The following is a 16,959-nucleotide window of genomic DNA, read 5'->3' on the forward strand; positions in this document are numbered from 1 at the left end:
TAGCTAGCCAGCTAACTAGATACTTGCTATTAGCCACCATTAGCGGTTTTCACCCAGAACATCGGATTCACTGAATCACTGGACATTAACACCGGATCGCAACTAGCTAGTCACAACCGAATGGATGTTGCTGTTTGGCTAATCACCACTGCCCTCGAAGCAAGCACCAGTTAGCCTTGAGCTAGCCCCATATCCCGGCTATCTACCTCTCTGTCTACCGGACGGGAGTAGCCAGCTAACTAGCTACTTGCTATTAGCCACGTTAGCGTTTTTTCACCATTGTCCGTGGCCTGCACTACCTACCAGCCAGCTCTAGCCTGGACTATTATCGGCCAGTCTGCACTATCTGCACAGCCCGTTATCGACCCAGAACATATCGTTTTTTTCTGCCAGAATCACTGAATCACTGGACCTTTAACACCGGATCATCGCAGCTAGCTAGCTGCAACCAAAACGACTGGTCTCCCGACGAAATCGTCTGATGTGGTTACAACAGGCTTCCCGTTACGACGTCGACCACGAAGATCCATCTGCTATCCCCGGCCCGCTAGCACATGCTAGCCGTGGCCTCTTGCTCGCCAGTGCTATAGCAAACCCGGAACTACCTCCGAACTCTCCTATTGCTGTTCACCGGACCTTATGATAACTCAGCTACACAGCTGATGCCTGCTGGACTGTTCCTTTTTACGGTACCGCATCCTGTTTATGTTTAGCCTCAGCCCAAACTTTGTCGCCATTACCAGCTGTTGTCTTAGCTCTCTCGAATAACACCTGTGATTGCTTTATGCCTCTCTCCCATGTCAATATGCCTTGCTTATTGCTGTTTCGGTTATTTCTTATTGTACTATTTCACTGTAGATCCCCCAGCCCAGCTCAACCTGCCTTAGATAGCTCCTTTGTCCCACACCCCATACACGCGGAGACCGACTCAATCGGTGCCTCCAGTGATGGTATCTCTTTCATCGTTACCCAACGCTTAGGTTTACCTCCACTGTACTCATATCCTTCCATATCCTTGTCTGTACATAATGCCCTGAATCTATTCTACAATGCCCGGAAATCTGCCCCTTTTTTTCTCTGTACCCAATGCACTAGAAGACCAGTACTTAAAGCCTTTAGCCGTATCCTTATTCTACTCCTCCTCTATTCCTCTGGTGATGTAGAGGTTAACCCAGGCCCTGTAGCCTCCAGTATCACTCCTACTCCCCAGGCATTATCATTTGTTGACTTCTGTATGTCACGCCCTGGCTCTGGGGACTCTGAAATGTTGAGCCAGGGTGTGGATTTTCTATGTTTAGTTTCTTGGGGTAGCTTCTATGTTGTGTTTTCTATGTTTTGGGTTTTGTTCTAGATCATATAGATCTATGTTGGTCAGGGTGGTTCCCAATCAGAGGCAGCTGTTGCTCGTTGTCTCTGATTGGGAGCCATACTTAGGTAGGCTGTTTTCAGCTATTCTTTGTGGGACCTTGTTCTGATTTGGTTTGTGTTATACCGTAGACGTCACGTTATCGTTGTTGTTTTGATCGTGTGATCATTCTAAATAAATAATATGTTCACCTTCAACGCTGCGCCTTGGTCCGCTTCATCATGTGTCAACGATCGTGACAGAAGATCCCACCTTGACTGGATCAAGCAGCGTGACGAGGAGAGAGGATGGACGTGGGAGGAGATGAGTGCGAGTCTGGCAAGAGGGATGGAGGCCTTGGCCACGGGTAAGAGTGAAGCCCATAAATTTTTTAGGGGGGTGCTAACGCCGTGGACGACGGGGCAGCAGGAGGACTCCAGGTTACGGGAGTCACTGGTCACCAGGGGGAAGGAGGTTGTAGAGGCACGGCGAGAGGTACTGGCGTGTGTTGCCAGTCCGGTCCGGCCTGTTCCTGATCCCCACGTAGGGCCAGTGGTGTGTGTTCCCAGTACGGTCCGGCCTGTTCCTGCCACTCGCACCAAGTCAGTGGTGCGCGTCGTCAGCCCGGTCCGGCCCGTTCCTGCTCCCCGCACCAAGTCAGTGGTGCGCGTCGTCAGCCCGGCTCGGCCCGTTCCTGCTCCCCGCACCAAGTCAGGGGTGCGCTTCGTCAGCCCGGCTCGGCCCGTTCCTGCTCCCCGCACCAAGTCAGGGGTGCGCTTCGACAGCCCGGCTCGGCCCGCTCCTGCTCCCCACACCAAGCCAGTGGTGTGCGTCGTCAGTCCGGCACGGCCCGTGCCTGTTCCCCGCACCAAGCCAGGGGTGCGCTTCGACAGCCCGGCTCGGCCCGCTCCTGCTCCCCACACCAAGCCAGTGGTGTGCGTCGTCAGTCCGGCACGGCCCGTGCCTGTTCCACCGGTGGCTGGTCCGGCACCGGTCAGATGCTTCACGTCGGAGCTAGAGTAATCCGCTCCACCAGTGGTCAGTCCAGCTCCGGCCAGCAGGGCCAGACCGGACCAGGGGTACTGTGGGGGGTTAGAGAGGGAGTGGGGATCATGCCCAGAGCCGGATCCGCCGCCAAGGCGGAGTGCCCACCCGGTCCCTCCCCTGTGGTGTTCTGTTGGCGCGGTCGGAGTCCGCGCCTTTGGGGGGGGGTACTGTCACGCCCTGGCTCTGGGGACTCTGAAATGTTGAGCCAGGGTGTGGATTTTCTATGTTTAGTTTCTCGGGGTAGCTTCTATGTTGTGTTTTCTATGTTTTGGGTTTTGTTCTAGATCATATAGATCTATGTTGGTCAGGGTGGTTCCCAATCAGAGGCAGCTGTTGCTCGTTGTCTCTGATTGGGAGCCATACTTAGGTAGGCTGTTTTCAGCTATTCTTTGTGGGATCTTGTTCTGATTTGGTTTGTGTTATACCGTAGACGTCACGTTATCGTTGTTGTTTTGATCGTGTGATCATTCTAAATAAATAATATGTTCACCTTCAACGCTGCGCCTTGGTCCGCTTCATCATGTGCCAACGATCGTGACACTGTAACCGTAAAAGCCTTGGTTTCTTGCACGTTAACATTCGAAGCCTCCTCCCTAAGTTTGAGTTATTCACTGCGTTAGCACACTCCGCCAACCCTGATGTTCTAGCAGTGTCTGAATCCTGGCTTAGGAAGGACATAAAAAATTCAGAAATGTCCATCCCCAACTACAACATTTTCCATCTCGATAGAACTGCCAAAGGGGGTGGGGTTGCAATCTACTGTAGAGATATCCTGCAGAGCTCTATCGTACTATCCAGGTCTGTGCCCAAACAGTTTGAGCTTCAACTTAAAAAAATCCACCTTTCCAGAAATAAGTCTCTCACTGTTGCTGCTTGCTACAGACCCCCCTCAGCCCCGAGCTGTGCCCTGATTGTGTTGAGGCACAGATCTGGGGAAGGGTAGCAAAAATGAGAAGAAAGGAATGTATATGTTTTTTAATAACATTCTTATAACTTTTTTTAACTTTACTCATGTTTTCTTGTGGATTTTATGGAAAGTTTTCTTAATGTTCTGAGAACATGACTTTTAATAGAACCATGAGGAAACCTGCAGAAAACATTATGCTGAAGTACTGAAATTCCCACAAAAGAACCTTGTTTCTTAACGTTCTCTGAATGTTTTGAGAACATTACTTTAAATAGAACCATGAGGAAACTTGTAGGACATTTTATGGCAGTGTTTCCCAAACTACGGGTCGCCTGACTATTAAATGGGGAGACAAACTCTGAAATGAATACAAATGATTGTGCTTGGTTCATAGAACTGGGGTTACATCAGATACGGTGGTAATAAACAGAGCGGTTTCTGTTTTCTTCCAAAAAATTTGACTATCTTTTGAATTGTTTAAGCTACAAAATATTATGACCCACTGAAAGACAAGACTCCCAGGAACACATATGTCTTATGTTTCACTCTACAATGCCCACAAGCCTCATTAGAACATAATGGACAAGACCAGGCACTAAATCAGACTGGGGGGAAAATAACATCATAGACTGTCATACCAACAATTAAAAAAGTAAACATTGACCGTTGATTACACCCCTTTTTTTACATGGTGGGGTCGCAAACATTTTTTGACATCAAAATGAGACTGCAGGCCAAAAATCTTTGGGAATCTCTGCGTTATGGGAAGGTTGTATGCAATAAACCATAGGACAACCACGCTCTCACCAAGCTGTATGTGCTAGCTGGGATGTGGTTGTCTCACCTAGCAAGTTTAAAATGAATGCACTTTTCGTAAATTGCTCTGGATTAGTGCATCTGCTAATGACTAAAATGTCAAATGTAAATGTTCTACATACAGATATCATATTACTGTATTGAATATTTTTTTTGTAAATAATTTTTAAATATTGATGTCACAAATGTATCATTCGTACATTTCTTTATAAAAAATGTAGTTATTTGTTACATTTGACTGAGTGAAACCTAGCAGTACTAACAAATACATGTTTTTGGACACAGGTCCAGGAATGGCTAAAGGATTGCAATATTTACCTGGAGCTAAACATGCAGATAGCACTACTGGGTGATCTGAAAAGTCATAGTCAATCGATCAATAATTTAATAATGTTTTAGCAAAAATGTTTATTTTCAATTTACAATCTGTAGAAACAATGAGAATAGAAGGGTTCAGAACTTTTGTAAAACATCACAGTACAGTTGAAAAATATATGGCAAATAGAAATCCAATATGGATGGTGTTAAATGATAGATGGGTGGTGTTGAATAGAGTTGAAGGATGGGACTAATAACAACTAACAACAACTAATAACAACAAGATAACTAATGTAAAGCATACTGTGTCCAAAATAAGTATATAGGTTATAGGTTGAGAGCTTTTGTGAAAGAGCACAGTTAGAAAGCTATGACATATAGAAGCAAAACAGATGGACATCATGAAAATGATCGGAGTTCAGGAGTAAAAACAAACAAAATACAATTATTGTAAAAATATAAAATATATATAGTATGTATAAGCTGGAAGTAGAGGCCTAAGCATTGTTGTTCACTAGTTTACTCCAATTAGGGAAGGTGTGGTGAGGTTGGAAAGTAATAAAGGGAAATATATATTTTTTAATGGACATGTATATATATGTATGTAGATATATTTATATGTATGTATGTATATATATATATATATATATATATATATATATATATATATATATATATTTGCGAGAGAAAAAAACATATGGGGGATTGGAAGTGATGCAGACAATTAAATTAATGGAAGTTACAATCTATCTGCATTATTAAAGCTGATCTACCCCCCCAAAAAATATATAAAAAATAAAAATTTACAAATACATGTTTGTCATTGAACAACCTCATTAGATAGTGAAAAAACACACCTATCTCTTTCAGAATTTATTTAAACAATAAAATCTAATTTACCAACATTTCTGAAAATGGATATATAGCGTTTTGGAACGAAACTGTTCAATTTATTCAGGCTGTTTTCTGGCTGTTTTGCATACACTTTCCCCTTGAATGAAACACACTATCCAAACCAACATCTGAGAGCAAGTACTGAGTAGGCAAAATGGAATGTGAGGAATTATGAGGTTTATTGATATTTCAAATAAGGGCATAGTTACTGTACAGTACATCTTTGAATTCAGAAAGAAAGAATGACAACATCACAGTGACTTAGGGCAACATTCTATTTTAGTAAGAATACCTACTACACAACTTTGACAATGATTAAACACATTATCCAAACCAAATAATCTGAGAGCAAGTATACTGAGTAGACGAAGTAACACAATTGAATGTGTTGAATTTATGAACAGATCATAATGGTTATCTACATTTAAAAAAATATGACTGTTACTGCTCATCTTTTCAAATGGATAGAATGATAGAAAATCATCAAATGTAAGTGATGGAGTGTCTTGGTGCAACATTTTAGTTTGGTAAAATAATAACATAACAAATACAATATTTAGCCTACAAATCATTGCCAATTATATATTAAAAATATATTCAAAACATTGCCAATTTCAGTAAACAAACCAAAATGTAATTGAAAATGGATATCTGAAAACACATCCAGTGAATTTCCAGAGAATCTCAAGCTGTCTGACTTGTCAGTCTATACCTGTCAAACACACTGCCCTTCATAAACCACAACCTTTACTGAACAATTAATTTCCCTTAAAGTCCTTAGTGACTTGATGTCTCTTGTTACATAGTTATTGCAAACCCTGTACCCACCTACTTAACAAAACAATTAGATATACTTTCATTCCAAGGAATAGTGGTGACGTGGTCAATCATGCTTAATCCAACTGTAAAAGAAGCTCGAGGACACAAAAGGGGTTATTTTACCTGTCGCCTCCAACTCGGAAGAACGCACTTTAACCTCCCAGGACGCATCGCCAGACTATCTCTCGCCATGTCCATTGTAGCCAGTCGCAGTAGTAGCCGTAGCTACAGCTCACGTAGCGGTGTCGGTTCGAGTGGCCTCAGTTCTACCGGTGGGATTCAGTTTTCCAACGGTTTGGGAAGCGGTAGGTCCCGTATGAGCGTGTCATCTCTTGGAAGCAGTCGCGCGCTGAGTGTATACGGAGGTGCGGGGGGATACGGCACCCGTATCTCTCAATCCTCTTTCTCTATGGACGGGCCAGGCCAGATCACTATCAGCGCCAACGAGAAGCATACCATGCAGAATCTGAACGACCGTTTGGCCACCTACCTGGAAAAGGTAAGGAAGAGTGACGGGGATGTGGATGGAGATTAAGCTATGAGCAAATTGTCTTTAATCATTGTTATCAAGCATTTTTGTTTTAAATAACCCCTTTTATCAATACTATCCACAATGTTCAATTAAATGTGATAATACAGTAGGCTACAGTAAATTGACCCCATACAATAATACATTTTTGTTTTAAATAACCTCTTTCATCAATACTATCCACAATGTTCAATTAAATGTGATAATGCAGTAGGCTACAGTAAATTGGCCCCATAAATATATACATTTTTGTTTTAAACAACCCCTTTCATGAATATGATCCACAATGTTAAATTAAATGTGATTTACATTTAAGTCACTTAGCAGACGCTCTTATCCAGAGTGACTTACAGGAGCAATATAGGGTTAAGTGCCTTGCTCAAGGGCACATCGACAGATTTTTTCACCTAGTTGGTTCAGGGATTAGAACCAGCGACCTTTCAGTTACTGGCACAATGCTCTTAACCACTAAGCTACCTGCCAGACTTTGTTAATGAGCAAATTATATTCAATTTTTGTTATAAAGCATTTTTGTTTTAAATAACCCCTTTTGTCAATACTATCCACAATGTTCAACTAAATGTGTTTATACAGTAGGCTACAGTAAATTGACCCCATACATTTATACATTTTTGTTTTAAATAATCCATTTCATGAATATGATCCACAATGTTAAATTAAATGTGATAATGCAGTAGTCTACAGTAAATTGACCCCATAAATATATATATATATATATATATATATATATATATATATATATATATATATATATATATATATATATATATATATAAACACTTTTACTTAACTTTTAACTTTTTAAAAACGATTTGTTCCATCATTAACTTTTCTAATTGTAAAATTGCTATTGAGAAGAAACAGTAACCTATAGTTTGCCTGTATAGCTCCAAGGAGAAGTCTCATTATTATTAAAAGAAACACCTGTATTACTATTATAAACACATTCCTAAATACATAATCAGGACCAGTGGTGGAAAAACTATCCAATTTTCATCCTTGAGTAAAAGTAAAGATACCTTAATAAAAGATGACTCAAGTAAAAGTGAAGGTCACGGAGTAAAATACTACCTGAGTAAAAGTCCAAAAGTCTTTGGTTTTAAATATACTTAAGTATCAAAAGTAAATGTAATTGCTTAAAAATACTTATGTATCAAAAGTAAAAGTATAAATAATTTCACATTCCTTATATTAAACAACCCAGACGGCACAATTATTTATTTACATTTTTGTGCGGATTTTTGTGCACACACCAACACTCTGACATAATTTACAAGCAAAGCGTTTGTGTAGGGACGACCAGGGATGTTCTCTTGATAAGAGTGTGAATTGGACCATTTTCCTGCCCTGCTCAGCATTCAAAGTGTAATGAGTGCTTTTGGGTGTCAGGGAAAATGTATGGAGTAAAAAGTACATTATTTTCTTTAGGAATGTAGTGGAGTAAAAATAACAGTTGTCAAAAATATAAATAGTAAAGTAAAGTACAGATACCCAAAAACCTACTTAAGAAGTACTTTAAAGTATTTTTACTGAAGTACTTTACACCACTGATGAGGACAATGACATAGCAGGATTTGATCATTTATTTTCAATTCCATTATGTTGTGGATTATCTAATGGGAGTGTGCAGATTCACATAACGTGATGTATGCGCCCCAAATGGCACCCTATTTCCTATGTAGTGCACAACAAAGCCCATAGAGCTCTGGTCAAAAGTAGTGCTCTATATAGGGAATAGTGTGCCATTTCTGATAGACCCATGAACTGAACTGATTCCCTCCAATAACCTCTAGTTTGCCTGTAAATCTCCAAGGATAAGTCTTATTATTATTAAAAGACACACCTTGTATTACTATTATAAACACATGTTCCTAAATACACAATGAGGACAATGACATAGCAGGATTTGATCATTTATTTGAAATTCCATTATGTTGGGGATTATGTTATGGGAGTGCACTGATTCACATAACGTGATGGAATGCGCCCCAAATGGCACCCATATGTCCTATGGCAAGTTGGAGCTGCAGATCAAAGAGTTCTACGAGATGAGATCACCAACTCACAAGAAGGACCTCAGTGGGTTCTATGCCACCATCGCAGACATCCGCAACAAGGTACTTCTGGGTAATGTAGTTTTAATGTAGCAACCCACTGGGCACACACTGGTTGAATCAACATTATTCTGCCCTGGTATTGCGTTCCCGTGCAAAACTAGACAGATAGCTAACAACTGAGTCTTCAATAAAACTTCCAAGGCGTGACTTTTCTTGAACGAATGTATTGAAAACGTTTATGTTGTGAAACTGCAAATACAGAAAATAATATACTTTAGTATTCAATTCACATTGACATACTGTAGCTGTACATTATACATTTCAAGTTGAAGTTGCATAAATACAAAGCAAGTGCCAAGTTACCATGTATCTGGCATGACGATAAACCAAATAGATAATTACTCTATGAGTATCAACTAGCCAACTCCTTTCATTACTCTAATAATGTACAAACACTTCTGTACAATAACAAAGCATATTACACTAGAAACAGTAACAAACTATAGTATGTTTTACACTTATTTTACATGACGCACGAGCAAACTAATACAGCTAACGGCATCCATGAAAGTCAATGCAATTTGCGTGAGTAAATGTAACCAATTAACATTGATAAGTAAGCAATTCTGTCAATAACAATATTATCATCACTTGCAATATGCTTGAATTGAACTTACAAACAAATATTTTCCGAGGCTGAAGCGTAACAAGAAATAGTTGCACTGAAAGAACTGTACAGTAGCGTTGTTTCTAGCTGCTTGTCTGCGTGCATAATAACAACTTTACTTCCGGGTTTTTGCACATAATTCTAAGTACCAGAAAGCTCCACTAGGGGGCGCTAAACACCATGGAACACAATGAAAGTCACTCTTAATCACTATAATAAAATACATCTGTTACCTTCTAACAAGATGGCAGCACAAACATTGTTCACATATTTTAGCAAATGTATATAAAAAACAACAACTTAAATATCACATTTACATAAGTATTCAGACCCTTTACTCAGTACTTTGTTGAAGCACTTTTGGCAGCGATTACAGCCTCAGTCTTCTTGGGTATGACGCTACAAGCTTGGCACACCTGCATTTGGAGAGTTTCTCCCATTCCTCGCTGCAGATCCTCATAAGATATGTCAGGTTGAGTGGGGAGCGTTGCTGCACAGCTATTTTCAGGTCTCTCCAGAGATGTTAGATCGGGTTCAAGTCCGGGCTATGGCTGGGCCACTCAAGGACATTCTAAGACTTGTCCCGAAGCCAATCCTGCATTGTCTTGGCTGTGTGCTTAGGGTCGTTGTCCTGTTGGAAGGTGAACCTTCGACCCAGTCTGAGGTCCTGAGCAGGTTTTCATCAAGGATCTCTCTCTGTACTTTGCTCCGTTCATCTTTGCCTCGATCCTGACTAGTCTCCCAGTCCTTGCCGCTGAAAAATATCCCCACAGCATGATGCTGCCACCACCATGCTTTAACGTAGGGATGGTGCCAGGTTTCCTCCAGACGTGACGCTTGGCATTCAGGCCAAAGAGTTCAATCTTGGGTTCATCAGACCAGAGAATTTTGTTTCTCATGGTCTGAGTGTCTTTAGGTGCCTTTTGGCAAACTCCAAGCGGGCTGTCATGTGGCTTTTACTGAGGAGTGGCTTCCGTCTGGCCATTGGACCATAAAGGCCCGGTTGGTGGAGTGCTGCAGAGATGGTTGTCCTTCTGGAAGGTTCTCCCATCTCCACAGAGGAACTCTAAAGCTCTGTCAGAGTGACCATCGGGTTCTTGGTCACCTCCCTGACCAAGGCCCTTCTCCCCCGATTGCTCAGTTTGGCCAGGTGGTCAGCTCTAGGAAGAGTCTTGGTGTTTCCAAACTTCTTCCACTTAAGAATGATGGAGGCCACTCTGTTCTTGGGGACCTTCAATGCTGCAGACATCTTTTGATACCCTTCCCCAGATTTTTGCCTCGACACAATCCTGTCTCAGAGCTCTACGGACAATTCCTTCGACCTCATGGCTTGGATTTTGCTCTGACATGCACTGTCAACTGTGGGACCTCATATATAGACAGGTGTGGGCCTTTCCAAATCATGTCCAATCAATTTATTTTACCACAGGTGGACTCCAATCAAGTTGTAGAAATATTTCAAGGAAGATCAATGGAAACAGAATACACCTGAGCTCAATTTCGAGTCTCATAGCAAAGGGTCTGAATACTTATGCAAATAAGGTATGTCTGTTTTTGTTTTTAATAGATGTGCAAAAATGTAAAAAAAAGAACTGTTTTAGCTTTGTAATTATGGGGTATTGTGTGTAGATTGCAGAGGATTTTTTATTTATTCAATACATTTTAGAATAAGGCTGTAACGTAACAAAATGTGGAAAAAGTCAAGGGGTCTGAATACTTTCCTCTAATCTAAGTGATAGATTAGAGGAGTAATTCCTATTGTCTCAGTATTTATCTTGTTGATCGTTGAACAACTGTGCCTTGTTGTATATGAATGAACAATAGATATGACCCAGATCTGCTGATCTAAACACATTATATCCCATACATAGTTGACACTGTTATTACATTCCATTGACTGTGGCTGTCCTCCTGTTCCTAGATCCATGCCAGGTCTGTGGAGAACTCTCAGATGATCCTGCGGGTGGATAATGCCAGACTTGCAGCTGATGACTTCAAGATGAAGTAGGTGCACTTCCTCTCTGTACTGTACACAGTTTCTGTACTGTTTCTGTTTGTAGCTCTTGGCCTATAGGTTTGAGATTGAGTACATCCAATCCTCCCAGATCTACAGAAATGCTTATGGGGGTAGGCAGGGGCTATGGATCAGTATACTGTTGGACAATTTGTATCTTGGTTTGTTGTGAGATGGAACTAATCAAGCTCTCTACTCTCCTCAACCCGTATAGGTTAGAGAAGGAGGCTAACATGCGTATGACGATGGAACGGGATGTGGCTCGTCTGAGAGGAGTCCTAGACAGCTTTACACATGCCAGAGGAGACCTTGAGATGCAGATTGAGGGGCTGAAGGAGGAGCTGGTCTACCTCAGGAAGAACCATGAGGAGGTAACCTCCGCAATTCTCCTCACACACTCAAGTCTTAACGCTTGTGCTGTTGGCTGAAGTGTCAATGTGCCAGGACAGCCACGTGTTTTTTTCATTTGGACACCATGTAGTTTTTGCAATGTTTTTGCACTTTAATGTATTTATTAATTCTCAGTGGGTTTGAGACCTTTCCATGTTTGGCCACAAGGGGGCAAAACTCAACCACAACAAATCTAGGGCAACTTCACAGTTATTAGTACTCAAATATACAGTAACTCATTGTTTTTAGGTACTTTTAGCCTTCCCTGTGTATAAGTAAACTACAAATCCCAGGTATTATGACACAATTTGTCCCTCTTTTCCTGTTGTTAGGAGATGCATTTGATGCGGACACAGCAGTGTGGTGCTGTAAATGTGGAGATGGACTGTTCTTCCTCATTGGACATGAGCAAGGTGCTGGAGGAGATGAGGACCCAGTATGAGGGCATGGTGGCGAAGAACCAGAGAGATGCTGCCGAGTGGTTCGAGAGCAAGGTGAAACAACCTCTAAAAATAGGACAGGGGTCCTCAAAGTGTGTGGGCCCGGGTCCCTAAATGTGTTTTGTGAAGTGGTACTATACTTTTGACTAATACGGTGTGTGTGTGTTTGTGTGTGTCAGGTGGAGGTGTATCAGAAACAGATCACCACCAGCACCACAGAGGTGAAGACCTCTCAGTCTCAGGTGACCGACCTGAAGAGGACCTTCCAGAGCCTGGAGATTTAACTGCATTACCTGTTCACTCAGGTATGATGTCAAAACATCTTAGTGAATCAGCATCCCTAAACATATAGCATTTATCTTTACCCTATCTCTGTTCCTAAAATATGGAATTCCTGTAGGTGTTAAAGGAACATTACACTCCAAAATCAAAGTTTGTTAGATGTTTTCAGACCTCCACTGTGGTCTAATGTCAAGGTGTTCTAACTCCTTTATGCGCACCAATCTAACTATCTCTACCCTTCTTCATCTCCCTGTTCATCAATTTCTACTTCCCGCTCCTTTCTTCCTTCTCCATCTTCTTCATCCCTTACAAACATTCCTAGAAGGGGTACCTGGAGCAGAGCGTCACTGATATAAATGGTCGCTATGGCTCCCAGCTGAGCCAGCTGCAGGTTCATATCAACAACATGGGGGAAGAGCTGCAGCAGCTCAACGTCAGCATCCAGCAGCAGGCCTCCGAGTACCAGATCCTCCTGGACATCAAGATGAGGCTGGAGATGGAGATTGCTGTGTACCGGAGGCTGCTGGATGGAGAGGGACTCAGGTGAGAGGGGATAATGGAGAGGAGGAAAGAGAGGGAGGGGGAAGGGCTGGGGGATAGCGAGATGGGGGAATGGAAAGAGCGGAGAGAGTAGAGGGAGGATGGAGCAAGATAATAATTAATCAAATGAATGAATCAATAAAAGAATCAACTGTCGTTACCCATAATACACACAATTAATTAATTAATTAATTCCTGTTTTGTGGCTCTTTCCACAGAGTACAACCCACACATGCAGAAGCGTGTGAGGGTGATCGTGCAGGAGATGGTGGATGGGAAGGTGGTGTCCACCTCAGTTGATGAGAAGGTCCAGGATATGAACTAACTGAGAAGGCCAGATAGTTCCGGAATCTGGTGAAGCGGTATATATATATGTCATGGTTGCATATTGTAATATTTCCCTTCTGACAGGATTGCATCAGCTGAATGATAACTGATGTAATTTACTCATGTTACCTTATAACCCTTTTATGGCTCTATCATATGGCAAATTCAATATAATTTATAGAATGTGTTTTTCCCGTTCTTCCATTCTTTGCCACCAGGTGGCATGTCTCTCATTTAAACATCTTTGGTCATCCCAATTAAAAGTGAAATTGATCTCATTTGAGTAAAGTGGAAACAGATTATTACAGTTACATAAGTGACATCAGGGAAAATATGACTTGCGTCTCCAGCCATTATAAAGCTATTTTAGCTCCATTGTATACTCCCAGGACCACATATATTATGTATCATGTATATTCTCTATATTCTATGACAGGTTTAAAGTTCATGTTCTGTATGTTTACGACACTGTAGGCCTACAACACATGATACATTTGGCTGTTGATAAAATCTAGACGTCAATGCATTTCAGCACACTGAAATGATAATTGATGGTCCGTTGCTGTCCTCTAAAAAGCTGGGGAAAAAACACCTTTGCAGAGTGGATGAGGCCAACACATACTGTACCCTACATTATATGAGCATAACCCTCATGGGAGTTTCACTTACTCAAACATGTTCTCAGAGCAGAAAGCATCAGGCAACCAATGAAAATGGAAGGAGGCGGGAATACCAAACAGAGCAGGCTAGTAGATGTCATGTGAATTTTTTTAAATGTTGAGAAAAAAGTGAGGGAAGAAGAGGAAGAACAACATTTTGCAGGAGCGAGCAGCAAATAAGCAAAACAAGGTAGGTTGACTATAACTAGAGCAAGTTCTTCATTTTGCGCATTAATGTCCTGTTTCCAGTTAGTCTAAATAATTTATGAAATACTAAATGTGATGCAAGCTAAAGTTAGTTAGCTAAAAGTTAGCCAACAGTTTAGCCTTAGTCACCAAGCTACTAGCTAGCTAACTCAACAGTTTTAGACTTCAGAAAGTATTCATACCACAGCCTGAATAAAACATTTATTAAATATTTTTACAAAATCACCCATCTACACATACCCCATAATGACGAAGTGAAAATATATTTTTAGACATTTTTGCACATTTATTGAAAATGAAATACAGAAATATATAATTTACATAAGTATTCACACCCCTGAGTCAATACTTTGTAGAAGCACCTTTGGCAGCGATTACAGCTGTGAGTCTTTCTGGGTAAGTCTCTAAGATAATTCCACACCTCGACTGTGCAATATTTGCCCATTATTCTTTTCAGAATTCTTCAAGCTCTGTCAAATTGGTTATTGATCAACTCCAGTGTATATTTGACTTGTGTTTTAAGTTATTGTCCTGCTGAAAGGTGAGTTTGTCTCCCAGTGTCTGTTGGAAAGCAGACTGAACCAAGTGTTCCTCTAGGATATTGCCTGTGCTTAGCTCTATTCCATTTATTTTGATCCTAAAAAAACTCACTAGTCCACTAGCATACCCATAACCTGATGCAGCCACCACCATGCTTGAAGATATGAATAGTGGTACTCAGTGATGTGTTGTGTTTGATTTGCCTCAAACATAACGCTTTCTATTCAGGACATGAAGTTCACTTCTTTGCCAATTTTATTTTCAGTTTTACTTTAGTACCTTATTGCAAACAGGATGCATGTTTTGGAATATCATATTCTGTACAGGCTTCCTTCTCTTCACTCTGTCATTTAGGGTAGAGGTGACTCCGGGATGCTGACCTTCTAGGCAGAGTTGCAAAGAAAAAGCCATATCTCAGACTGCCCATCTTAATCTTTTCTTTTTATTGGCCAGTCTGGGATATGGCTTTTTCTTTGCAACTCTGCCTAGAAGGTCAGCATCCCGGAGTCGCCTCTTCACTGTTGACGTTGAGACTGGTGTTTTGCGGGTACTATTTAATGAAGCTGCCAGTTGAGGACCTGTGAGGCGTCTGTTTCTCGAAATAGACACTTATGTATTTGTCCTCTTGCTCAGTTGTGCACCGGGGCCTCCCACTCCTCTTTCTATTTTGGTTAGAGCCAGTTTGCGCTGTTCTGTGAAGGGAGTAGTACACAGCGTTGTACGAGATCTTCAGTTTCTTGGCAATTTCTCGCTTGGAATAGCCTTAATTTCTCAGAACAAGAATAAACTGATGAGTTTCAGAAGAAAGTTATTTGTTTCTGGCCATTTGGAGCCAGCAATCGAACCCACAATTGCTGATGCTCCAGATACTCAACTAGTCTCAAGAAGGCCAGTTTTATTGCTTCTTTAATCAGCACAACAGTTTTCAGCTGTGCTAACATAATTGCAAAAGGGTTTTCTAATGATCAATTAGCCTTTTAAAATGATAAACTTGGATTAGCAAACACAACGTGCCATTGGAACACAGGACTGATGGTTGCGGATAATGGGCCTCTGTACGCCTATGTAGATATTCCATAAAAAATCTGCCGTTTCCGGGCCGGGCGCAGTGCACGCTGACTCGGTCGCCAGGTGTACAGTTTTTCCTCCGGCACATTGGTGCGGCTGGCTTCCGGGTTAAGCGGGCACTGTGTCAAGAAGCAGTGCGGCTCGGTTGGGTTGTGTTTCGGAGGACGCACGACTCTCTACCTTCGCCTCTCCCGTGTCCGTACGGGAGTTGCAGCGATGTGACAAGACTGTAACTACCAATTGGATACCACGAAATTCGAGAGAAAAAGGGGCGTAAAATACAAACACACAAAAAATAGCTGTTTCCAGCTACAATAGCCATTTACAACATTAACAATGTCTACACTGTATTTCTGATCAATTTGATGTTATTTTAATAGATTAAAAAATTGCTTTTCTTTCGAAAAACAAGGGAACTTCTAAGTGACCCCAAACTTTTGAACGGTAGTGTATATACTATATATACAAAGGTATATGGACACCCCTTCAAATTAGTGGATTAGACTATTTCAGCCACTCACGTTGCTGACAGGTGTATAAAATCGAGCACAATACATAGACACAAATTGGCAGTAGAACTTTCAACGTGGCACCGTCATAGGATGCCACCTTTCCAACAAGTCAGTTTGTCGCATTTCTGCCCTGCTAGAGCTGCCCCGTTCAACTGTAAGTGCTGTTATTGTGAAGTGGAAACGTCTAGGAGCAACAACGGCTCAGTCGCCAAGTGGTAGGTCACACAAGCTCATAGAATGGGACTGGCGAGTGCTGAAGCGCGTAGCGCTTAAACATTGTCTGTCCTCGGTTGCAACACTCACTACCGAGTTCCAAACTACCTCTGGAAGCAATGTCAGCACAATAACTGTTCATGGGGAGATTCATGAAATTGGTTTCCATGGCCGAGCAGCTGCACATTAGCCTAAGATCACCATGCGCAATGCCAAGCATCGGCTGGAGGGGTGTAAAGCTCGCTGCCATTGGACTATGGAGTGGAAACACGTTATCTGGATTGATGAATCACACTTCAGCATCTGGCAGTCTGACGGACAAATCTGGGTTTGTGTTATGTGAATTA

General features: G+C 41.6%; 1 pseudogene across 1 annotated transcript; it reads left to right on the forward strand.

Annotated features, from left to right (window-relative positions):
- The first annotated feature begins 6,336 nt into the window (after positions 1-6,336).
- Positions 6,337-13,411, forward strand: LOC311130347 (keratin, type I cytoskeletal 42-like; annotated as a pseudogene). Its single transcript has 9 exons — positions 6,337-6,666; positions 8,715-8,813; positions 11,342-11,424; positions 11,649-11,805; positions 12,157-12,318; positions 12,444-12,569; positions 12,869-13,089; positions 13,232-13,242; positions 13,305-13,411. The product of its transcript is annotated as a keratin, type I cytoskeletal 42-like (transcript).
- Positions 13,412-16,959: the final 3,548 nt, after the last annotated feature.

This window comes from Coregonus lavaretus (assembly GCF_964263955.1).
Source record: "Coregonus lavaretus genome assembly, chromosome: 6".
Classification (NCBI taxonomy): Eukaryota; Metazoa; Chordata; class Actinopteri; order Salmoniformes; family Salmonidae; genus Coregonus; species Coregonus lavaretus.